This window comes from Dendrobates tinctorius, unplaced genomic scaffold (assembly GCF_039654945.1).
Source record: "Dendrobates tinctorius isolate UK_male_01 unplaced genomic scaffold, ASM3965494v1 ptg000116l, whole genome shotgun sequence".
Taxonomy (NCBI): Eukaryota; Metazoa; Chordata; class Amphibia; order Anura; family Dendrobatidae; genus Dendrobates; species Dendrobates tinctorius.
In genome coordinates this window covers 30880224-30906018 of record NW_027361784.1, presented here as the reverse complement: position 1 = coordinate 30906018, position 25795 = coordinate 30880224, and the positions used below count along the sequence as shown (strand labels likewise).

At 44.8% G+C, this 25795-nt stretch overlaps 1 long non-coding RNA gene across 2 annotated transcripts; it reads left to right on the top strand.

The window, feature by feature from the left end:
• The first annotated feature begins 270 nt into the window (after nt 1–270).
• LOC141101312 (uncharacterized) lies at nt 271–25795 on the top strand. 2 transcript variants are annotated; one of them, XR_012234935.1, is made up of 4 exons: nt 271–427; nt 12377–12464; nt 12552–12635; nt 25680–25795. It is a non-coding gene; the product is annotated as an uncharacterized lncRNA (long non-coding RNA). The 2 variants fall into 2 exon arrangements; XR_012234934.1 differs by lacking the exon at nt 271–427 and adding an exon at nt 8325–8393.

Genomic DNA, 25795 nt, shown 5'->3' with positions numbered 1-25795 from the left:
ATATGTTTTGATTCTGTGTCTGACTCCTTTAAAACTTTTACAGGTAACTAGTTTTATAGCCGTTAGTTTAATCATTGGTTAAATACATGACCTCATCCTCCTCACCTACACCTGCCCTTTACAACCTATTTATCATTCATTCACCATAGTCACGTTACTTCCTCTTAATGTTCCCGTGCCCTTCTCATGTTCGGTTTTGCTGGCTGGTGTTTATAGAGATAAAACTGCAGCAACTTTGCGACTAGAATGGATTTCAAATCCTCTACCGTTTTGTGTCTACAGCCCCTCTACTAGAGCTCTGTGGCAACAGACGTGGCCTTATCCTGCCCTCACACAACCTTCTTTCCACCTGTGTCATACTCTTTTTACAACCTATGAAATGCATGGTGGTAAGACGGGGACGAGCGTTATGACTGCCGGATCTCAGGTAGATATTATAATGTGCGCTGGACTTTATGCCCTAGTTTTTTTGTTTTTTTTTTATCAAAGCCATTTTCTAAACTTCATCTTTTCTTATTTTAGATGTAGTATTAAACATAGCATTTAGGGGTTATAGAAGATGGACACCTTTATACTACAATAGTGGGATTGTTTCTCTCAGTAATATAGGCTGGATATGAGGCCTTTATATAACCAGGCTGATGCTACCTGCTCTTCAATATTGCTCTTATTTCCTGCTTAGTTATAGGACGTTTTCTCTGCCCTACATAAAACTTTAGACACTTTCCCCCCTTTCCATGGCAGATTCTGTGCAACCTCTACCCCCAATCTTCTTGCTATTTTTGACATTGATAGAAGTGAGGGGTAGCCATCAGATCCAGGAGCTCTCGTGTATTGTAACTTACAGTCATCTGCAGCAGTTAAATGGTAGAAAATTTTCACTAAAAACTAGTAAGAAAGTTGCTTCAAGGATTTGTCCAGTAACAGCAAGTTATTACCTATCCAGAAGATGGGTGATAACTGTCTGATCCGTGGGTGTCCCATCACCAAGACCGACACCGATCAACAGGGAACTTTTACGCTCATTACAAATTTGCCCAATCACCACTCCATTGATTCTTTACGCGACTGCCGGAAAAAGTCCCATAGGGAACTAATGGAGTGCATGTGTTAGGGCTGGCGGAACGCACCAAATAATAAAATAATAGTAAGGTGCGTTCGCAGCCCGGGGTCCACCGTGCAGGGGTGGTAAACTGCTGCTTAGTAATGGCGGAAGTATAAAGCAGTGTACAAAAGGTCACACGTGGGTTAACATCACCCAGTGTGAACAGAAGCGAACTCTGTTAACTCACAGAGCCACGCTACCGCAAAACATAAATGCCGTTGCCTGTTTAGCTCACAGAGCCCGGCCACGGAGTGCAAAGAAAGCGGTCACAGAACTCTGCTCCAAGGACACGGGGTCAGAGTCCCTCTAGACCTTCTGAGCGCGCGGCGTCACACTTGCGGATGCCACTATAGACGCTGACTATGGAGTGTCAAACATGTGCACCGTGGACACTGATGCCTGTCTCAGACTCTGTCCTACCTACACCTAAGCCTGGGCGCTTAACAGGCTAGGCTGCACAACACATGCGTACCAAGGGTAGGGGTTTCTTAATGAGTCATTCACCAGAGACATTCATACTTGCATACGACACTCACTCCTCATAGTCTGATAATGCAGTCTATACTAGCGCATGGCTGAACGGCCATGCGAACCTTTTATAGCCGCGTCCTTCCGGGACCTTCCTGACCTTTCTGATGGTCCAATCCGAGCTGGAGAAGGACCTGAGCACGTGACCCTAGAGTCGGTGGATATCACAGGCATGGGCACAGGAACTCGAGGATGTTGGCCGTAGTTAAGGAGGAATGGGGTCTGGCCGGTGGAATCGGCCACAGTGTTGTTCAAGGCGAACTCTGCCCACGGCAACAAGGATGCCCAGTCATCCTGCCTGGCCGAGACAAAATGTCGGAGATATGTGACCAGGGTCTGGTTGGCCCTCTCTACCAACCCGTTCGTCTCGGGATGATAGGACGAGGAGAGATTCAGCTCAATACTGAGCAAGCGACAGAGCTCTCTCCAGAACCGAGACGCAAACTGGGGACCCCGGTCACTGACTATCTTGTCTGGCATGCCATGCAACCTAAAAACGTGTTTGATGAACAACACTGCTAGGCCACGTGCGGAAGGTAACTGAGAGGCACCAAGTGCACCATTTTAGAAAAATGGTCTGTGACGACCCAAATAACTGTGCTGCCACCGGACTTGGGTAAACCCACCACAAAGTCCATGCCAACCATCTCCCAGGGCCTGTCCGCCACCGGTAAGGGGTAAAGTAACCCAGCGGGTCTTTGCCGGGAAGGCTTATTCTTGGCGCAAGAGACGCACGCCTGAATATAGTGTTTGACGTCACGAGCCATATGCGGCCACCAGTACGTCCTCGCCAAAAGCTCAACTGTCCGCTTAGTACCAATGTGTCCACCCACCCTGGACACGTGAGCCCAAGAGAGGACCTCCGGATGCAAACGGGCAGGGACAAAAGTCTTGCCCGGGGGAACAGACTCAAGGGCGACCGGAGCCACTGTTCTCAGACTCTCAGATGGTACAATTAACCGAGGCTCCTCCTCCTCCGTTGACACCACGGAGCGAGAGAGCGCATCGGCCCGGACATTCTTCTCACCGGAAAGGAAGTGTAGAGTGAAGTGGAACCGGGAGAAGAAGAGAGACCATCGGACTTGGCGAGAATTTAAACGCTGGGCGGTTTGGAGATAGACCAAGTTTTTGTGGTCAGTGTAAACTTGGAAGGGATAGCGAGCCCCCTCCAGGAGGTGTCTCCATTCAGAAAAGGCCAACTTCATGGCTAGCAACTCCCTGTCCCCAATGGAATAGTTTGTCTCCGCCAGTGAGAAGGTCTTGGAAAAGAAGAAGCAAGGATGCTTCTGACCTTGAGCATCCTTGTGGAACAGGGCTGCTCCAGCACCGACGGATAAGGCATCCACCTCTAAAATAAATGGCTTATCCACATAGGGGCGATGTAAAATGGGAGCACTAGTGAAGTGGGACTTGATGGAGAGGAAGGCCTTGGAGACCTCCTTTGACCACAATTTAGGATTCACTCCCTTCTTGGTGAGGGCAACCAAGGGAGCTACCAAAGTCGAGAAGTGCGGGATGAATTGGCGGTAATAGTTGATAAATCCCATAAAGCGCTGCACCGCTTTGAGGGAGTGAGGCTCCTGCCAATCCATCACCGCCAGTAGTTTGGCAGGATCCATTGCCAACCTCTGGGCCGAGATGATATAGCCCAGGAAAGGCAAGGACTCCTGCTCAAACACACTCTTCTCCAACTTGGCATATAGGGAGTTTGCCCGTAGGAGATTGAAGACTTTGCAAACATCCCTCCGGTTGGAGTCTATATCTGGAGAGTAGATGAGGATATCATCCAGACAGACTACAACCGAGGTGGTAAGCATATCCCGGAAGATGTCGTTCACAAAGTCTTGGAAGACGGCAGGAGCATTACAGAGCCCGAAGGGCATCACCAGGTATTCATAATGCCTGTCACTTGTGTTAAAGGCCGTCTTCCATTCGTCTCCCTCACAGATGCGAATCAGGTTGTAAGCACCCCGCAGATCCAGCTTAGTGAAGACCCTCGCTCCCCGCAGCCTATCAAAAAGCTAAGCTCAGATATCAGGGGCAAAGGGTGCTTTTTCTTAATGGTGATGGCGTTAAGACCCCTGTAATCTATGCATGGACGTAGTTCTCCGTTCTTCTGCACGAAGAAAAACCTGGCCCCTGCAGGTGACACTGACTTCCTAATAAAGCCTCCTGCCAGATTCTCCCTGATGTACTGAGACATGGCCTCTGTCTCCGGGAGAGATAAAGGGTAGACTCGACCCCGGGGAGGCTCCGCACCCGGCAAGAGGTCAATAGGACAGTCATAGGGGAGATGCGGTGGAAGGGTCTCCGCCGCCTTTTTGGAGAACACGTCCGCATACTGTCAATAATGTTTCGGGAGCAAGGAAAGATCTGTGGGGATCTCGGTGGAGGCAACCTTGACACATTCCCTCAGACATCTACCCTCACAAGACTTACTCCAACCAAGAATTCTTCCCGAGGACCACTCTATATGGGGAGAGTGGTACCGCAACCAGGGGACCCTAGAAGGACCTGGTCGATACCCTCGGGCATGACGAGGAGGGATATCATCTCCTGATGAGATGGAGACACCGAGAGTATCAGTGGAGCATTTTAGTGGGTAATCTGTGAGGGCAGAGTCACGCAGTTCACTACTCTGACAGTGACTGGCTTAGATATCATAACCAGTGGTATTGCGTGCCGTTGAGCGAAGGTAGCATAAACCAGAAAAGAGGCATGTAAAAAGGAGGGATCACCAATAAGGTATAACAAAATACAAGATAATAAACTTTTTATTAATCATCCAAAACAAACAACATGCAGTGCAATTATAAAAACAGTTAAAACCGCACAATCGCGTTCATTTAACACAATAACCCCTGCACAAACCCTTCATGATGCTATTATTTGCAAATATGCTAACAAAGCACCTGGTATAAGTATATAAAATCCTATCAACAGGTAATGAAAAACATACACTCCACCTTCCACCTTATATAATAATGGATGCAAACTACCTAGTTAGTCTAACAAATTGTTAGGACAAAAAACCTGCTCAAAATAGCACAAAAAACCCCTAACAAATAAACAATGTGTATGCACAAATGAGAGCATAGGGGTTGATAGGGTAAAAGGCTGCTAATGCAGTGTAAACAGGCCAAAAAAACAAGGGTCCCAATTGCCAATGGCCCCCTCTATACAACCTGTTAAGAGCAAAATAATGCTGGCAGGTAAAGCCCTAATCCAGTAACCAGTGGAGCCAGTTGCTCTGGCGTAACGCGTCGGGCGTTATTGGTGATCCCTCCTTTTTACATGCCTCTTTTCTGGTTTATGATATTGGTCTTAAGCATGTAATTGGTGATCCCTTAGTGGTGCCCTCCACAATTTTTGAGGTTGAGCGAAGGTAGATGACATAAAATTGCCCTCCGCTCCGGAATCCACGCAAACCTCCACCGCCAGAGTGGAAGAACTAAACTCAAGTGTCCCCTTAAAGGACAACTTGGAGGAAAGCGCCGCGGATTCTAGTGAGCCGCCTCCTACGGCAAAGAGATGCAAGCGTTTCCCCAGCCGCTGTGGGCACCGGTTGGCAAGGTGACCGGACTGTCGGCAACCATGACAGATCACAGGGACTCGAGCGGACCAGGGCCTGGATCCCTCACGGGAAGCCCCCTGATGCTCGGATGCCCGATCGGGAGGTTCCAGAGGTTTAGCAAAACTGGGTGCCAACCTAAACCTCTGCCTACACTGGGACCGCTCCAACCTTCGCTCAGCAAAGCGAAGGTCTATACGGATGGCTACGGTGAGAAGCTCCTCCAGTGTAGCGGGAATCTCCCTGGTGGCCAGAGCGTCCTTCACATGGTCAGCCAAACCTTTCCAGAATGCCGGGATGAGGACCTTATCTGGCCACTCTAACTCCGAGGCCAGCGTCCGGAACTGCATGGCAAAGTGGCTAACCATGGACGAGCCCTGTGACAATGCCAGCAGCCGGAGCGCAGTATCATGGGTGACTCACGGTCCCAGGAAGACCTGCTTCAGAGTGCCCAAAAACTGCGAAGCACTGTGCACCACATGATCACTACGCTCCCAAAGTGGTGTGTACCACTCCAAAGCCCTGCCCGACAAGAGGGAAATAATAAATCACACCTTAGCCCGCTCTCAGAGGGGAATCGTGCTGCCAGCAGCTACAGCTGTATAGAGCACTGGCTCACAAAACCCCTACAAGAAGCACTATCGCCCGATAACTTCTCGTGGAGCGGGAGGCGGGACACAGTCGGGGCAGCAGTAACATCCGCAGCTGAGGCTGAACGCTCGAGAGCCGACAACCTGCCCTGCAGCTGCCGGATGTACTGCAGCATTCGCTGTTTGTCCGCCATTACTAGACAGACCCTGGCGCTAGTACTGTATAATGTTAGGGCTAGCGGAACACACCAAATAATAAAATAATAGTAAGGTGCGTTCACAGCCTGGGGTCCACCGTGCAGGGGTGGTAAACTGCTGCCTAATAATGGCGGAAGTATAAAGCGGTGTACAAAAGGTCACATGTGGGTTAACATCACCCAGTGTGAACAGAAGCGAACTCTGTTAACTCACAGAGCCACGCTACCGCAGAACATAAATGTCGGTGCTTGTTTAGCTCACAGAGCGCACAGAAAGCGGTCACAGAACTCTGCCCCAAGGACACGGGGTCAGAGTCCCTCTAGACATTCTGAGCGCAGCGTCGCACCTGCGGACGCCACTATAGACGCTGACTATTGAGTGTCGAGCATGTGCACCGTGGACACTGATGCCTGTCTCAGACTCTGTCCTACCTACACCTAAGCCTGGGCGCTTAACAGGCTAGGATGCACAACACATGCGCACCAAGGGTAGGGGTTTCCAATGAGTCATTCACCAGAGACATTCATACATGCATACAACACTCACTCCACATGGTCTAATCTTTGTCTATACTAGCGCATGGCCGAGCGATCATGCGAACCTTTTATAGCCGCGCCCTTCCGGGACCTTCCTGACCTTTCTGATGCTCCAAACCGAGCTGGAGAAGGACCTGAGCACGTGACCTCCGATCTCCAATGAGAGATCGTCCCACGGGCATGCTCAGTGAACTGAAAGGAGGACTTAGTCCCTGGAGTAGCTTGCTGCTGACCAGCATGCGTTGCTATAGCTGGGCCAGAGGTGGCAGCAGCAACCAAACCCACAGAGCTGGTTTGAGCAGAGCGTCGGGATCAATGAGTCTGCTGAGCAGGTTCCTCTGCGGCCAAAGGGGATTGGGAGACTGCTGGATGCAAGGCTTGGGATTCCTGTTGTGCAGCAACAGGAAACCAACACCTAACAGCATGTCCCACTTGTGCCCTGCTGCTCCATTCTGTCGAAGATCAAAGTTTCCGATTGGCATGGAGCCCCCGCCTATAAACAGTTTATAATCTATCCTGTGGATAGGTGATAACTTGTTTCCACCGTACGACTCCTTAACTTTGGAAGCAAAGGAATAATAAAAAAAATGTACAAAGGTGTGCATAACCTTTAAGTGAAAGGGGCTGAATTGCAATACCACACATCACCTGTGGATGCGTGTGGCACTGTTTTTTAAAAAAAAAAAAAAATACAACCATGTTGCAGTGTGTAAAATGAGCACGTGAGCACGTCCCTACTGTGGCCATTTCACTGACAAAACCTACGGAGAAAAAAACAAAACAAAACGAGCATATACCCTGTAGAAAGTAAATAGTAACAGCACATGTAAATAACATGGGGGTCTTAGTTAACACTATCTTGGATCCAAAAAGTGTAAAGGCCATCCCACTGCGACAAGGCGTACCCATCGGGATGGTCCCATCCTGTTGCTAGTGTTAAAACCAGCCGACCTCATTGTAAAAAAGGGTAGATCACGACAGGGAATGCCACTGTTAAGACACCTGCCCATGAAAAGATAAAGTGCCTAGCTCAAGATGGGCGGCCATACTACTGTTTACATAAAGTACAAGAAACTACAGCAAAACCAAAAAAAAAATGATCATAAGTTGGTATACATGCAATATATAAGAGCACATTCACACAGACAAATCCAAGAAAAAAATATTTTTATAATTCAGTAGAACTGCTTTAATGTCCGTATGTAAAACCCAGTGTAATTTTAATAGTATAGTGGTCAAAAATGGGGAATTTTAGGCAAGTTTTTATGCCTAGCGCTCAAAGCGTGCCTTCAACTCAACTATCCCCATCTTAGTGATTTTGGGGAAACCTACATTGTGCATGTCAATGGGTCATTAATTGACGTCTGGTATAAGCGAGAGGACATAGAAGAAGCTAGAAAATATCCGGGGTGACTACTGATATCACCGTAATGTCATGTCTGGTTACGGCAAAGCCTACGTTGTCTCGCTTTACCTGCAATGAAGCTGAACTCACTATCAATACCGGCTCCTTCTTGTTCTCTTGCTCAACCAGCAGCAGGATTAGAGAACAAGGATCCTGCCTATGTGGGAAAATCAAAGGATAGGGCAACATGCCCTTTGCCAAAAAAAAAAATGAAGAAATAAAGAGACTGGTTTTCGCTTTAGGGCTCAGGAGCGTGCCAAGGCACACAGTACACTGAGTCATTCTTAACGCTTGATCCCGTGGTGATCGCAGATCTTTTCCCATGACTAGCTGAGTGACGTATGGTCAGGTAGAGCAATATTTACATACTCATTCAATACTAGTTGTGAGCTGGGAGCGAGCGAACGGAGGGAAAAAAAGGCGCGCTTATTCTATTGTTGGAGAAGATTGCAAACCGCGGGTAAGGCTGCAAATATGCAAGGCACTTCTACTGGCGGGAACAGAACACCGCATTGTGCGAACTGTGCCAAAGGCTAATCGTTAACCCCTTTGTTCCTTTAGTACATTTCCGATTCTTGGGTGTTTTGAATCTGAAGGTTCCAGTAACCCATCAAAAAAACAATATGTCACCATTCTGCTTGGATGCAATACGAAACCCGTGTACTTGCCGGTCAAAGCGCCACGCCTTACCACACAGTTTGAGTCCATCTCGCTTGCCCATGAAGTATACAATAAACCCATAGAGGTCACGGTTCAGCTCTTTTTTTGTCCCTCTTTTCAGATGATGCAGGAAAATCTGTAATGCTGAATCTGCACCAAAATCCACCTAATCCTTGGAGGAACTTCCTGTTGATCTATCCAACTTGATGGGGCCTACCCTAAAAGATATATTAACATGGGGTTGATAAGATGTAGATTTCCCACCTGGATTTTCTGCGTGGAGAATCTGCAGAGTATTACAGTTGTGTTACAGTAGCGAATTACGGTACATTTAAAATGGCAACGGAACAATTAATTGTCCGGTGCCGGATTAAATCTTGTGGAAGCCCATAAACAGTTGAAATCTTAGGGCCACCCAAGCAAATTATTTCCTAATATACTGAAAACATTATTAATCCACCAATTACGTTTTATTAAACAGAGCAAAACTAAAGTTAATCAAACTTCATAATGGGCTGTGGAGTCGGAGTCGGTGCTCATTTTGGTGGAGTCAGAGTCGGAGTTGGAGTCGGTATAAAATGGTCCGACTCCGACTCCTAAAATATATAATAAATTGGGTACAGTAATTCAATGCAGGATGTGCTGAATATTTTTTCATAGGCGTTTGGGAAAGTTATGAAATGTCCTATAAATGGCTGTTCTATTCCTGATCTAAGGCTACATTCACACACATCGTTTTTCCTGCGTTTTTTGAGGATATGTTTTTCAGTTGCAAAAGCCGATCAGCTTTTTAAAAAACCGCATCACCTGAAAGGTTTTTGAGCTCATAGATAATGTTTTCAATAGCAAAAGCAGTTTAGAAATCTGCTCTATCTATATATCCATTTATCCATATCTGTCTATCCATATCGTATCTGTACCAAAAAGAATGAAAGCCGGATAGCACACAGAGTAACACTCCTTTTTTTAGCACCAGTCAGGTACACCTCATAGCTGCCCATAAGGACGCCCAGGACAGGCATTGCTCGTCTTCAGTAACACATCAACATCAACTGATAGTTGGACTAAATAGACTGCATTCACCACCACATCTTCTTATGGTGCAGGCTTTATTTTCAAGTGTAGGGGGTGTGCAGTATGAGGTTCTGCAGCAGCTGAGGTGTGCAGTATGAAATTCTGCGGAACAGTATGAGGTTCTGCCCCCCCCCCAGGTTTGATCCTGGCTACGCCCATAGTGTGAATGTAGCCTGAGGATCTAGGCTTTATCTTAGCCGAGATAAGTCATAGTGTGTGTGTGTATATATATATATATATATATATATATATATATATATATATGCACAGTACAGACCAAAAGTTTGGACACACCTCAATCAAAGCGTTTCCTTTATTTTCATGACTATGAAAATTGTAGATTCACTCTGAAGGCATCAAAACTATGAATTACCACATGTGAAATTATATAATTAACAAAAAAGTGTGAAACAACTGAAAATATGTCTTATATTCTAGGTTCTTCAAAGTAGCCACCTTTTGCTTTGATTTCTGCTTTGCACATTCTTGGCATTCTCTTGATGAGCTTCAAGAGGTAGTCACTGGAAATGGTTTTCACTTCACAGGTGTGCCATGTCAGGTTTAATAAGTGGGATTTCTTGCCTTATAAATGGGGTTGGGACCATCAGTTGTGTTGTGCAGAAGTCTGGTGGATACACAGCTGATAGTCCTACTGAATAGACTGTTAGAATTTGTATTATGGCAAGAAAAAAGCAGCTAAGTAAAGAAAAACGAGTGGCCATCATTACTTTAAGAAATGAAGGTCAGTCAGTCTGAAAAATTGGGAAAACTTTGAAAGTGTCCCCAAGTGCATTGGCAAAAACCATCAAGCGCTACAAAGAAACTGGCTCACATGAGGACCGCCCCGAGAAAGGAAGACCAAGAGTCACCTCTGCTGCGGAGGATAAGTTCATCTGAGTCATCAGCCTCAGAAATCGCAGGTTACCAGAAGCTCAGATTAGAGAACAGGTCAATGTCACACAGAGTTCTAGCAGCAGACACAGCTCTACAACAACTGTTAAGAGGAGACTTTGTGCAGCAGGCCTTCATTGTAAAATAGCTGCTAGGAAACCATTGCTAAGGACAGACAACAAGCAGAAGAGACTTGTTTGGGCTAAAGAACACAAGGAAATGACATTAGACCATTGGAAATCTGTGCTTTGCTCTGATGAGTGCAAATTTGAGATCTTTGGTTCCAACCACCATGTCTTTGTGCGACGCAGAAAAGGTGAACGAATGGACTCTACATGCCTGGCTCCCACCGTGAAGCATGGAGGAGGAGGTGTGATGGTGTGGGGGTGCTTTGCTGGTGACACTGTTGGGGATTTATTCAAAATTGAAGGCATACTGAACCAGCATGGCTACCACAGCATCTTGCAGCGGCATGCTATTCCATCCGGTTTGTGTTTAGTTGGACCATCATTTATTTTTCAACAAGACAATGACCCCAAACAAACCTCCAGGCTGTGTAAGGGCTATTTGACCAAGAAGGAGAGTGATGGGGTGCTACGCCAGATGACCTGGCCTCCACAGTCTCCAGACCTGAACCCAATCGAGATGGTTTGGGGTGAGCTGGACCGCAGAGTGAAGGCAAAAGGGCCAACAAGTGCTAAGCCTCTCTGGGAACTCCTTCAAGACTGTTGGAAGACCATTTCCGGTGACTACCTCTTGAAGCTCATCAAGAGAATGCCAAGAGTGTGCAAAGCAGTAATCAAAGCAAAAGTTGGCTACTTTGAAGAACCTAGAATATAAGACATATTTTCAGTTGTTTCACACTTTTTTGATAATTATATAATTCCACATGTGTTAATTCATTGTTTTGATGCCTTCAGAGTGAATCTACAATTTTCATAGTCATGAAAATAGAGAAAACTCCTTGAATGAGAAGGTGTGTCCAAACTTTGGTCTGTACAGTATACATGTACATGTATACAGTGTATTACATATTTACAATTTATTACAGTTTTTTGTGTTCTAAAGTTGTATTCCAATAAATAGATATTATGTTCTGTCTAAATATCTTGATTATTGTATCATAGAAATGATTCAATGTCTGATGTTCACATTGTACTGCAATAATTTTTCACTTAAATATAAGCAACATATGTGGGAGTCGGAGTTGGAGTCGGTGTAAGGGAAATTGAGGAGTCGGAGTCACAGGTTTGGCTTACCGACTCCACAGCCCTAATAACCCAGAAAAGATAATTAACGAATGTCGACCTCGGGTGCAGGGTGTATACTCTATGTTCCCGGAGCTTCTACTCATGAATGTTCTAATAGACTCTCGAGTCATTGACAAATGTTGGCCACTTACCTTTCCTCTTCTCCAACTCTCCTAATACTCATGAATTCTCAAATATACCATTGCCAGCTGAAACAATATTTCAAAAAGATATTTCTAATATCTAATCTGTATCTTCTCCCCTTCAGTTTCATTCCATTGCTTCTCGTATTACCATATGCAAATGAGAATAAAGATGATCCCTCTGACAGCCCTTCAGATATTTGTAGACAGCTATTAAGTCTCCTCTTAGCCTTCTTTTTAGCAAGATAGAGTTTCCCAGATCCTTTAACCGTTCCTTGTAGGACATACTTTGCAGTCCGCTCACCATCCTGGTAGCTCTTCTCTGAACTTGCCCCAGTTTTTCAATGTCTTTCTTTAAAATGTGGTGCACCTTGCTAGATTGAACATGTATGGAAAGTTCATAAAGTGATACAAGATGTTTGAAGTTTGCAGGATTAAGGAACATAAAACATGGAGATAGAAGACATAAGATTACTGCACAAGGAATCCCATTGGATCACGCGCACTGTGAAGGTTGGTCATCTGGGATTAAATAACAATTAGATTATCTTTTCATACTGAGCAACCATGCTATTCATTGCACTTATTTGTACTCTGCAGATATGGATTATAAAAATGTGTTATGAATGAGTCACCGGAGGAGGAAAAGACAAAACTGCAAGCTAAGTCCAGAAAACCGGAGAGGTTGGTAGCTAGCGGATTGCAGACCCCTAATCCTATACACACAACTAGCAGTAGCCATGGAGCATTCCTACGGTGGTCCTAGACGCCTCGTCACAGCCGGAGCGCTAACTAAGCCTAAAGAAAGAAAGGGGAAATCTAAACTGCCCCAGAGCAGACCCCAAAGCAATAGACAGCCCCCAACATGTCTTGTCGGTGAAAACAGATGACAACACAAACACAGACAGAAAGACAGGCAGAGCAAACGATGGGGCCCAACTAACTAGATAGGAAAGGACAGAAAAGATGCTGGCTGCAATCCGCAAAAACCCTACCAAAAATGTCCCAACACGTCTGATAGGAAAAATGGCCCTGAAGTCACTAGACTTCAAAATCCCTACGCGGGGCTTAGGTCAATGAAGGCTGAAATACCCGGGGCCCCTGCGGAGTCCCTCCAACTAGGGAAAACCCTGTCTGACCCTCAACCCAGGGTTTTTGCTAATGGTGCAAATGCCTGAGCCTCCAACCTTTCCTTATCTCCTGCTCAGCGCTAAGCTGAACCCTCCACCCTCCACCCAGTGAGGCGTCAAACCACCAAAGCTCACACAGTAATGACAGACAGGGAGAACTTAAACCGCACCGCACCGCATACACACAGGACAATACCGTAATGTGAACAGGGCAAAACAAAACACAAATATAGGAAGGGGAAAAGGTAACAACGGATCATACGACACCAGATACGAATTTCTCTCTCTAACACCTCCTCTCCAGACCGGAACCACTTGGCATAAAACACAAGCTATAATCGGCGACGCCCATAGGCCAGCACGACTATTTAAAGACCGTGGGCGTGACCAAACATCCCACCTGATTTCCAGCTAGATTAACCCGCGATAAACTGAGTAAAATCAAGCCGGCGCCACTGAGGCTATAGTGGACGGAGATGGATCTACCGCTGCCTGCCGGACGCTGTGGTGTGAATAGCGTCTGACATGACAGTTATCGATGGGGTGTTTGCCCCTCATCATTGCAAAGCATGAGGTCTGATTTGGCTGGATGAGAGACGGTGATCTCAGGGGTAAGGAGAGATGTTACCCCTTAGATCATGGTCATGATTAAGGGAGCGCAGTCACCTGAAATGCGTCGATGTTGCATACCATGTAACTTGCATCGTTGATTCTTGTTTTATCCTCTACTGATCACTTTCAGTGAATAAAGAAATAAATTTGTCCACAAGTTCACTGAGCTGGATTTTCTCCTGTTTTGTGGTTACTCCGTAGACCCCTGTCAGAGGTCTCTCATCCATCCAAATCAGCTCTCTTTCTTTGAACTGATGAGGAGCAAACACCCCCAAACACATCTGGAAATATATTATAGACTTTGACTTTTCTTCCTATTAGCAGACATGTCTTTTGAGGTGTTTGCCCCTTATCAGTGCAAAACCAAGAGGTCTTATTTGGCTGGATGAGACAGCGTCTACGTGTAAGGCGTGACATTACCTCTTAAGGGGGCTTTACAAATAGCGATATCGCGATATCACTAGCGATATTTTGTGATGCAGCAGCGATATCACTAGCGATATATTGCTACATGTGATACTTACCTCCGACCGGCTCCCCCGCTGGCTATCGCTGATCTCGCGAGATCGTTCATGTCCATTTCTCGTCGTCGGCTTCCTGCTGGCACAGATGAGCGAGCCATGGACGCGGGCAGAAGACGGCGGTCATCGCTTCATCTGAAAGGTAAGTACGAGCATCGCTACATCGCTGATGAGATCTGCCTGTGTGGCAGCTCACTAGCGACCATTTAGCGATGCACCAGCGATCCTGACCGGGTCGTATCGTGCTCAGGATCGCTGGTGCATTGCTAAATGTAAAGGGGACTTTAGACCCTGTCGGAGGCCTTTCATCCAGCCAAATCAGACCTCTTGCGCTGCACTTATTAGGGACAAACAAACACCAAGAAACATCTGTAATTAGAGTGTCTGGTTTGGCTTTTATCATAAGTCATGTTGCAAGGCTCATTAAAGGGTCAATATTAACTGTTATGATCTCTACTTCCAATAGGTGACAATAGAGTTCAAGTTTTCTTCCTCTCTCCCTATTTAATTGCCAAGACAAAGAGCAGTATTGCATGGCCTATAACTTTATTTACACTGGCTAGACACTTAGCAGAAGGAGAGACTTTACCCCTTAAGTCCCAAGAGGCTTCTCAGCCAGCCTAATCAGACCACTTGCTTTGCACTGATGAGGGGTAAGCATCCAGAAACACATCTGCAAATAGAGTGGTTAGGATTTTCGAAGTCACGTGGCAAAGCTCGTTAAAGGGTCGATATTGACTTTTAATATTGCTACTTCCAATAGGTACAAGTCCTCTACCTCTCTGAGTAGACAAATTGCATAGACCCCGAGCTGTAAAAAAATGGACAAAAGTCGCACACAAATCAAATGTGACTTGGATCAAAGTCTTTGACAAGTGAGTCACTGGCAACTTAGGCCTCTTTCACACATCAGGTTTTCGCCTTCAGGCGCGATCCGGCGCTTTTGACAGAAACCGGATCCGGCGAAATGCAATGCCGGATCCGGTTTCCCCCCCATTGACTTGCATTTGCGCCGGATCGCGCCGGATGGCCATGCGTTTCATCCGGTTTTCGCCGGATCCGGCAATGTGTCGCAATGTGTCGCGATCCGGCGTCTGGAAAAAACGTCTACTGTAACGTTTTTTGTCTCCGGCGAAAAAGCCGGATCCGGTTTTTTTGGTCTGAGCATGCTCAGTAGCTCTGCCCACAAGACATATATAAAAGCAAGACAGTGGGACCCACAGCCACACCCAACATGCCACCCAAGACAGCAACCAGGCGCAGGAGAAGGCAGCAGACATCTGCAGCAGCAGCACCATCAGCACCACCCCAAATGGAGCAGCATGCTGAACAACGGGAGGGGAGTCCAGAAGCAGATGAGAGACGGTAATTATCAAATCCCCCATTCCTCCAAACTAGGGCCATGGAATATCAAGATATTCATTGGCCCTTTGTTTCTCTTTATTCAACAGCCGCCAAACAGATGCAGCAGCAGCAGCAGCAGCAGCAGCAGAAATGGCATCACTGGCAGCAGCAATACCCACAGCCATGGAGTCTGGCCATCAACAGGACAGCACATCTTCTTCTGGGAGCCCTCCCTCGCATCGTCAGCGTTTGACGGTAAGTTTTTATTTCCAAAATCCATCATCTCTGTAATATATGTCTATTCATTGCCTTTTATTTCAAAACAGGAATCACAAGATGAAGAGGAGCTCCCAGAAGAAGAAGGAAGGGGTGGACAGACACCTGGAGTGGGCTCACAATTGGTAAGTTTTTTGCATCAAACACAGAAACACAACATCACACTACACACAACACATAGAAAACAATGTTCTGCAGACCACACACAGCAAACAAATGCCTACATCCAAAGACATAACATTTTTTGTTTTCTTCTCTAGTCTTCCCAATCTGGTGCTCGGCCAAGAGGTCCTCGCAGTGCCTCCCAGGGTCGTCGGCGACAGCAACGCGGCGGTCACCAGCGTGTAAGTATAAATATTTTTGCTTTGTTTTTTTGCACTTTTTATTTCATTTCTTTTGTGGAGGCTAATTATGTTATTTTTGTCTTTTTCTTTAACAGCCTTCACAGCGTGCTCCCGACTCTGACGGTGAGGATGGAGGGATTGATGTGGACCGCCTCATCGATCTCGTCAGAGAAAGGGAGCCGCTCTGGAATATGGCTGACCGCCGCCACGCTGACCTGATCATTACCCGACGACTCTGGGAGGAAATCTGTTCGCTCCTTGTGGGCCGCTGGGAGGACCTCGAAGCTCGGGCCCAGATTAAAGAGCGTAAGTATATACAGTAACGGTTGCTTGATGTAACCAGTGTTTCCCGAACTCCAGTCCTCGTGGTCCCCACGGATCATGTGTTCAGGATTTCTATTTACTATGGAAATCCTGAAAACATGACCCCTGGGGACCATGAGGACTGGAGTTTGGGAAACACTGATGTTGTATACTAACCACTCCTTTCTCGTTTCAGGGAACAGAATTGTGAATCGGTGGCGGTCTGTGAGGGATCGTTTCAAGAAGGAGTTCAATAAAGAGATGCGGGCCCCGAGTGGATCTGGAGGACGCAGGAGCAAGTACAAGTACGCACAAGCCCTGTCTTTCCTCCGGGAAACAATGCTCACCAGAAGGTAAATATTACACACCACATGTGAAAAAAATATTAGATGTAACTTTTTTTTTTCAGCCAGGGTCATACCATGTCAGTATTTTAATTGTTTTTTTTTCTCTTTATTCCACAGCACGGTGAGCAGCACACGGGAGCCTGCACGATTGGACCCTTCTGAGGCGATCCCTGAGGAGACCGGCACCGAGGGACACTTCTACCGCCCCGGTACATCTGCACCTTCCCAGCCTTCCCACACATTCGACCCATCTGTCCCATCCACCAGCACAGGAGCATCGTGGCCGTCTACATTACATGAAGCTGCTGGTGAGGAGATCGCTTTCCCTTTACCCCACCCTTCTGCCCCTGCCGCCTCTAGTACACCTGCGGGTACTGGGCGGCAGCGGCAGAGGGGTCAGGAAAAGAGTTATGCGCAAGAGTTATTGCATCTGAATGCATCTTTCCAGAACTGTCTCAAAGTCTTGTCAGAGCAAATCTCCGCAGGCTTTCAGCAGATCAACTCCAGCATTCTGGAGGTGAAGACACTTCTGCAAACCATGCATTCAGAAGCAAGATCTTCGCCAAACCACACCTTTTTCAGGTCTGTTGTGGAGCGCATGGCAACACTATCTCCTACCCAGCAGATGCATGTAATGCATTCGTGCCACGGTGCTCTACAGCAGGTTAACTCCCAACCTCCACCTCCCACCACTGTAGTTCCTCCACCTGCACCCCCTCCAGCCACTTTCCATCCTCCCCCTCCTATTACATCTGCACCCCCTCCAGCCACTTTCCATCCTCCCCCTCCTATTACATCTGCACCCCCTCCAGCCACTTTCCATCCTCCCCCTCCTATTACATCTGCACCCCCTCCAGCCACTTTCCATCCTCCCCCTCCTATTACATACCAGCAACCTCACCAGTACCAGCAACCTCCCCAGTACCAGTCATCTCCCCTCTTCCAGCAACCTGCCCCGTATCAAACTCCTTCCCCGTACCAAACTCCTTCCCCGTACCAAACTCCTTCCCCACACAACTTTCCATCAACATCATCTGCTCCTACAGTCCCTGCCCAACCCTCCACTCCACCGCCCACCACCTCTTCTGCCTCCCACATGTCCACCCATTCTGTAGTTTTTTCCACACCTTCACCTCTAACTGTTCCTTCCCCACCACGATCCCAGTCCTCTCTCCACACACCCAGTGTCGAAGTGTCCCGCAGCCCCTCCAGCAGTATTTCCACCCCACAGTACACAGATTTGTAATCTTTTTTTGTTGTAATAAAAATGCCCATTGGGTTTAAAACCTTTATTAAAAAAGTTTTTTGCACTTTAAAAACATTAAAAAAAAAAAAATTTAAATAAAAGTTAAATTATCGTTTCACAATGGTTGTCTGTCATTTCTTTCTGCGGCGAACTATGTTTTAAAAAAAGGTTAAATACAGGGTATTTCAAAGGTAAAAAGGTATTCAAAACCAGGTATAACTGTGGGTAAATTTTAGCTTTTTGCCACAGTTGTGTTCCTGGTTGTGTTTGAAGCAAAGTATTTCACCTAAAAAGTTGTGTTTATTGTTGGTGATTTCCTAACAATGTACACAACTTTTGTTAAAAGGTGAAATACTTTGCATAAAACACAACCAGGTACACACCTGTGGCCTAAAGGTAAAAATAGAGACCATGACAAGATAGCCAACTTTGGTTGGCAAAGGTATATACTGTTGGTCCAGAAGGTACACAAGTTTAGGGCACAAATCTTTCACACTCTGTCATCCTGCCAGTGTACTCTGCCTTGAGGTGACATAAAGTATAGTGGAAAATTGTCCCTGAAACCGTCACAGAACTTCTAGTGGTAATATTTCCAATGACAACATCCATCTTCGCCAGTAACTTGCTCTTCTCTCCAACCTGCACTTTCTTCTCTACAACCTGTCAAAGAAGGGCTGTAGGAACACGCTATATCTAGTTTTCCAGTAGCCAATCCCGTTCGGAAGGCCACAAGGGTCAATTTTAAAAACCGGATCCGGCGTAATCCGTCGAAAAACGGATAGAAAAACGGATGAACCGGATGAGACGGATCCGGTTTTGTCTGTCAAGAAAAAGACGGATCCGGCAGAAAACCGTATCCGGCACATCAGGTTTTACTAAACATTTGCCGGATCCGGCGTTCCGGCACGACGCCGGATCGCGCCTGACGCCGAAAACCTGATGTGTGAAAGTAGCCTTATGACGAGTGACAGAAAATACAACACATTTGTAAACACTTGCCTCTTTGTGTCGCAAAGGACACCATAGGAAAACATTAAAAGGTGATGTCGCAATGTAACACTGCGATTTCAGTAATATAAGACAAATATATGTCTGAGGTGTCATATGCTAAACAGTGTTGTCGTTGAAAAAATATATTGTGGGCCTCAAACTGCTGAAATATATTGTGGGCCGCAAATTGTCTCTGTTTCCCATAGCAACCAATCAGAGCCCAGCTTCCGTTTCTTACAATGGCTTTGAAAAATGAACGCTGCACTGTGATTGGTTCCTATGTTATATACACAGAAAGTTGTGTTCGTCCCCTATAGTCTGTGTGCGCCGTATTAAAATGCAGCATGTAAACAAAGCCTCAGACACGAGAATAATAACCGGCCACATTTATATCACCACTGAAAGTGACATAAATGTTAATAAAGTAACTTACACCACAGGCCTCCTGCTAAGAAGGCCTTCATTAAAATATCATAAAGGGGCCACCTTGTGATCCTAATCCCTTCTGTCTGGGAACTCGGGGAGTTTAAGATGTTGACATGTAAAAGGCCATTACATAATCTCTTCATTCAACAGTAAAAAGGCATTAAAATGAAAGAGGTAATCTGTACAGTAAATATTAAGGAGGAATAATATCGTCAATTTTTTTTTAGATCCCGCGACATAAAAGCTGTCTTTCATTTTCAGACTAAATAACAACTTTAATAAAGCACTTTATACTCTGACAGCATTTGCTTTGGATGAACACAGAGCAGCCGGCGAAGAAAAGATTGTATCAAGGTCGAGCAGTTACAAGGTTATGAATCTAGACGTTATCCTGCGAATCTCAGGGATACGAGCGCTGCTGCCCCGCTGAAGACGTTCCCACCGCCACACTGTGCAGATAAATAATACTGTCATATAATGCCCACCAAAACAGTGCACAAAGCATACCGCCACACCGTGTACATAAATAATGCTGTCATATCATGCCCACCGCAACACCGTGTACATAAATTGCTGCCATATCATGCCCACCAAAAAATGCAGAGCATACCGCAACACCGTGTACATAAATAATGCTGCCATATAATGCCCACCAAAATAATGCACATAGCATACTGCCACATTGTATAGATAAATAATGCTGCCATATAAAGGCCACCAAAATGATGCACAAAGCATACCGACACAATACATAGATAATAATGCTGCCATATAATGCCCACCAAAATAATCCACAAATTATACTTCCATATTGTGTAGATAAATAATGCTGCCATATAATGCCCACTAAAATAATGCACAAAGCATACCGACACAATACATAGATAAATAATGCTGCCATATAATGGCCACCAAAATGATGCACAAAGCATACTGACACAATACATAGATAAATAATGCTGCCATATAATGCCCACCAAAATGATGCACAAAGCATACCGACACAATACATAGATAAATAATGTTACAAATATAATATAATGCCCACCAAAATAGTGCACAAAGCATACCACCACACTGTGTAGATAAATAATGCTGCCATATAATGCACACCAAAATAATCCACAAATTATACTGCCATATTGTGTAGATAAATAATGCTGCCATATAATGCCCATCAAAATAGTATCATATATTGTCATTAAAAAGCATTAGCCATTGAGTATCATAGGTATATTACAACCTGAAATACTGACACAAATAGCCTAAAGAGCCTCATACAAAATACCAGCTTCCTAAAATAGTACTAAACATGCCCTCTAATACAGTGCAATACACATAGATAGTGCCAATAGTTTAGTGCCACCTAAAATAGTTGCTAATTAGAGTTGATTGTATAGCTAAAATGCTTACTGAATAGCTGCATCGGGAACCCGGACACCTGGAGCGCTCCCGATAATCAGCTGTTCGGAGCCGTAACCGCTTGTGTCGCAGCTGTGTGACAATCACAACACATCCATGGAGAGCCTGTTGGGCTGATTATCGGGAGCGCTCCACCTATCCGGGATCCCGAGGCTGCTCTTCGGTAAGCGCTATGGCTATTCGGATAAGGAGTTATCTGAAGCTATTCACTCATCCCTATTACTGATATATATCGGAATTGGTACTAAAATAGTGTCAATGGTATAGTGGAATGTAAAATAATGGCCGGCATGCCATGGTGTTGGTACAGTACTATCTTAAATACTGGCTGACACATAGTAGCATTGGTGTGTTGCCACCAAAAATAGGGGCTGACATATAGTGCCATCAGTATAATGGCACCCAAAGTAGTGATATTGGTATAGTGCCATGTAAAAAAGTGGTTGACATATACACTGTAGTATTAATGGTATAGCAGCACTAAAAATAGTAGCCGAAATATTGTAGAATTTGTATGTGCCATCTAAAATAGTGGCATACATACAGTGAGCATTGCTATAGTGCCACTTTAAATAGTGACATACATATAGTGCCTTTGGTATAGTGCCACCTTAACTAGGTGGAGCCATACAGTATAAAGCCTCTAAAATAGCCATACACACCAGAATGTAGCCATTTTTATGGTCACTTCTCCCCATTCGAACATGGCTATGGGCCCGACGCAGATGGGTGTGTAGAAATATACATGAGGCAACTGGTAGAATGCTAACTAAAACAAGGATGCCACTTATAAAATGGATGGCAGGGAGTGTATGGCACCATTTAATTGATTTAATTGTGCGGTAAATTGATTGAGGTTAAAAATCAGAACCAGATTGGAAGAATCAGATTGTTTAAATTTGCTGATGACTCAAAACTAGGAGAGATAGCTAATACTAGAGAAGCGAGAGAGAATTAAAAAAGCTCTAAACTCACTGGAACAGTGGGCAGAAACTAACAGAATGGATTTTATCAGGAAGAAATGCAAAGTCCTGCATCTGGGCAAGAACAATGAAAAAGGCATAAACAGAATGGGAGGAATAGAACTAAGCAACAGCACATGTGAAAAAGACTTGGGTATACTGTACTAATAGATCACTGACTGTACATGAGTCAACAGTGTGATGAAGCAGAAAAAATGCACAGTTCTAGGATGTATTAGGAGAAGCACAGAGTCTAGATCACATTTAGTAATTATCCTCCTCTACTCCTCCCAGGTCAGGCCTCATCTGGAATATTGTGTCCAGTTCTGGGTACCACATTTAAAAAAAAAAAAAAAAAAAAAAAAATGTTGAAAAACTGGATCAAGTTCAGAGAAGAGCTACCAGGATGGTGAGCTGACTGCAAAGTATGTCCTACGAGGAACGGTTAGAGGATTTGGGAATGTTTAGCTTGCAAAAAAGAAGGCTAAAAGGAAACTTAATAGCTGTCTACAAATATCTGATCACATTATAGAAGGATCATTATTATTCGCATTTGCACATGGAAACACGAGAAGCAATGGGATGAAACTGAATGGGAGGAGACACAGATTAGATATTAGAAAAATGCTTTTTGACAGTGAGGGTGATCAATGAGTGGAACAGGCTGCCACGAGAGGTGGTGAGTTCTCCTTCAATAGAAGTTTTCAAACAGAGGCTGGACAGACATCTGTCTGGGATGATTTATTGAATCCTGCATTGAACAGGGGGTTGGACACGATGACCCTGGAGATCCCATCCAACTCTACCATTCTATGATTCTATGATCATTGCTGATGCGTTTCAATGAAGTTATTATTGGGTCCAGTAGCTTGCAACCTCCCGGAAAAAAAGGAGTCAGGGGGGCGGTTTTAGCCCAATAACCTCCACTTTCCGTACACCCTTGTATACTTGACCCCATAGTTTTAAGCTCTTCCCTTTCCTGGTATGACCTAGGTTGATTTACAGTATCCTGATCTTTCTGGTTCATGAATGTGACCCTGCGTTAATTGTAACATTCCCCCCACGCCCTTCAGGGTCTGTATGTAAGTGTCCTGATGGGTGTAGTAGTGTAGGAAACTAAGGTAACAGCTGAGGAGCCCAGCAGAGGCATGCTCGGAATGGTTTACGGGAATGTGGGGCTCGCTAATGATAAAGTTAGTCTTAGCACCTACTAATCTGCAGCAGATGACTCATCTTCCAACATTCAAAGAAATGATTCCTTTCTTGGTTTATTGATCGATAGGAAAAGTCAATTAAAGAAATCCCCTGAATTTTAAATAGTCATTTCCTCTAAAAATGAGAACGTTTCTGCAAGATGTGGACCATGAGGGGGTGTAAGGCTCGGGGCATGGTTGCCTTTGCTTTATTGCCAAGTGTGGAGCATGCTGGAATAGGACTACTATGAGAAGATTTCCTTGGTAGTAGGTACTATTATTATTATTATTTATATGGCACCATTGGTTCCATGGTGCTGCATTGTCAAGATACTTTTGCTGAAGTGATACTTATGCTGCAGGGAGGCACGTGCCAGACCCCACACACGTGACCAGGAGGCAGTGAACAGAGGACGGTGTCCGCATCCTATGGCAAAAATGGGCCCTACAAGAGCAGCTGTAGTTATATTACATAGATTTTTTTTTTATACCTGGGCATTGATAACTATGAGCTAATCAATTAGAATTTGCCTCAAATTTTCTATGATTTGCTTTTGGGTGAATCCTGCAAAATGGTGGCTGTATAGCTGCAATTTTTTTCTGTGGATAGTAAAAGGCCAGGAAAGGGTGAAAAAAAAAACTATTTCCACCCAGGACGGTCATCTTTTTGGATGCTATCTGGTCGTCAGTGGTATGTGGAATACCTGGTGTAAATGCCGCTGTTCTCCTTAGCCCAACGTTGCTTTTATTTTGCTCCTGTGCCACTCCATTCCTGAGATATGGTCCCCTCTTCTCTGTATACAAATCTAGTCTTGTTCGATAAGTGGGCGTGATCATCAACTCTATTCTGTGGGCGTCTTCTTGAAGACCACGCCCACTTGGAAAAGACTAGATTTATATATAGGCAAGAGGAGGCCATATATCATTAATGGTGAGGCACAGGAACAAAAGAAAAACATTGCTGGATTCAGGAGAACACCAGCTAAAAACGCAAAACACATATTTATGCCTAGTGATAGATCCTGTAAGATTTGTGAACCAGAATTGTGGCAAAAAAAAAACAGTTGTAAGTGTTTTACTTGTATTCTTTTTTTCACTGCTCTATTTTTTTTTTTTCAAATAGGATGGAGAAAAGTTAAGGACAACCACAGCCCATCTTATTTACTATAAATTTACTACAGAAATTAGTGTAAATTATATTACCAATCATTGTAAGCTTTGATTTACATGTATGGACTGTCAATTAAAAGCTGTGTGCTTAATAAATTGAGGCATATCTTACACCAAAGCACTTTAGATTAAGAACTGTGTATGAAATGCCAATCTTATGATGGCTTTCCCAAATATTGAACGTTATCCCATTGTTACGATAGTGTAGCAACTCACTTGGGATAATAGGTAAAGCTGAAAACTTTAAAACAGACCCTTCCAGTTCCTGTACAGATTAGAGATTTAGAGATTGTCCTAACCACAGACTAGGAGATGGCAACTCGGACCTATGCTGTCTGAAAGGTTGTCGAGTGCTTCACTTTTTTCCTATAGAATCGGTGGGCAGAGCAGAGTGCAAATTACCTACAAAAGAGAAAGTGTGCTGAAAAAAGGAAATATCCCAGAGTGAATACAATAAACCAAGAAATACAAAATAAATTATAAAGTACGTACTGTTAGAATATATGCTGCCTACATCCTAAAAAGAAACAGAAGGTAGGTGTAAAGAACAGAAACAGCAAAGAGATAAACCTTGGCTGGAATATCTCTGACTGGCTTTAAACTACAGCAGAATGGCTGAACATCCACATGAAACTATCACTAGAAGGAAATAACAGCAGTGTTAAAGAATTTAAAGCTGCACCCGAAAGGTGATAGGGCAGACAAATAAAAAAAAACCTGTGTTATGCTAAACAGACTACAGCCAGAATAACAGAACCTAAACATCAGGAGAAAAGGTGTGTCTGTTGTGGCTTGGCGGACACAGAAGCCGACCACAAATCTCAAGGTTTTGAACCTAGGAGCATGACATCTGTATCCTATGAGCAGGGAATAACTTTTTGACCACTTGGGATCTAGCTGCTCTGCGATCCCGAGCATGTGCAACTCCACTTTATTCAAGATGGGGCTGTATGGATAGGGCAGGCCTTGGGATCTGGGGAAAACCCTTTTAATAAATTTTCGCCGTTATTTGTAGCATGTGTAATATTTCACCATAGCCTTAAAAGTACCATCCTACTCTACAAAAAATGCATGAAAAATGCCACAAAAAATATTCATTTTTTTATTTATTTCTTAACCCCAAAAAATGTCTTCATCAGGTGTCCATGGCCTTTTACTCTCACCATTCCAGGTTGCTCTGCCTCCATGTACAGGGATACTGTTACATGGCTTAACACCACTTCCTTTTTCAATTTCACTGTTTTGCAATTTAGACCTGAAGTTAAGAAGGTTATTCAGATAAGTAACAAACAGTTGGTATGAAAAAAAACAACTAAAAGAACAACTTGCCGCGAAATGATCCGGAATGAGAGTCAGCAGGAATCGAGCAGACACGTTTATTTTAAAGCTTTTAAAGGGATTAGCTTGGTGATGTTAGTAAACTTTGTAACCTGATGTTCTAGGTTGCAGGGACTGCCCTGATTTGCCCCTTATCTCCCTGGGTTCTTCTGAATGGGACACGGAACAGCAGGTGTCAGATGTCATGGATAGGAGACAGCCATTCCGGGATGTTCATCCC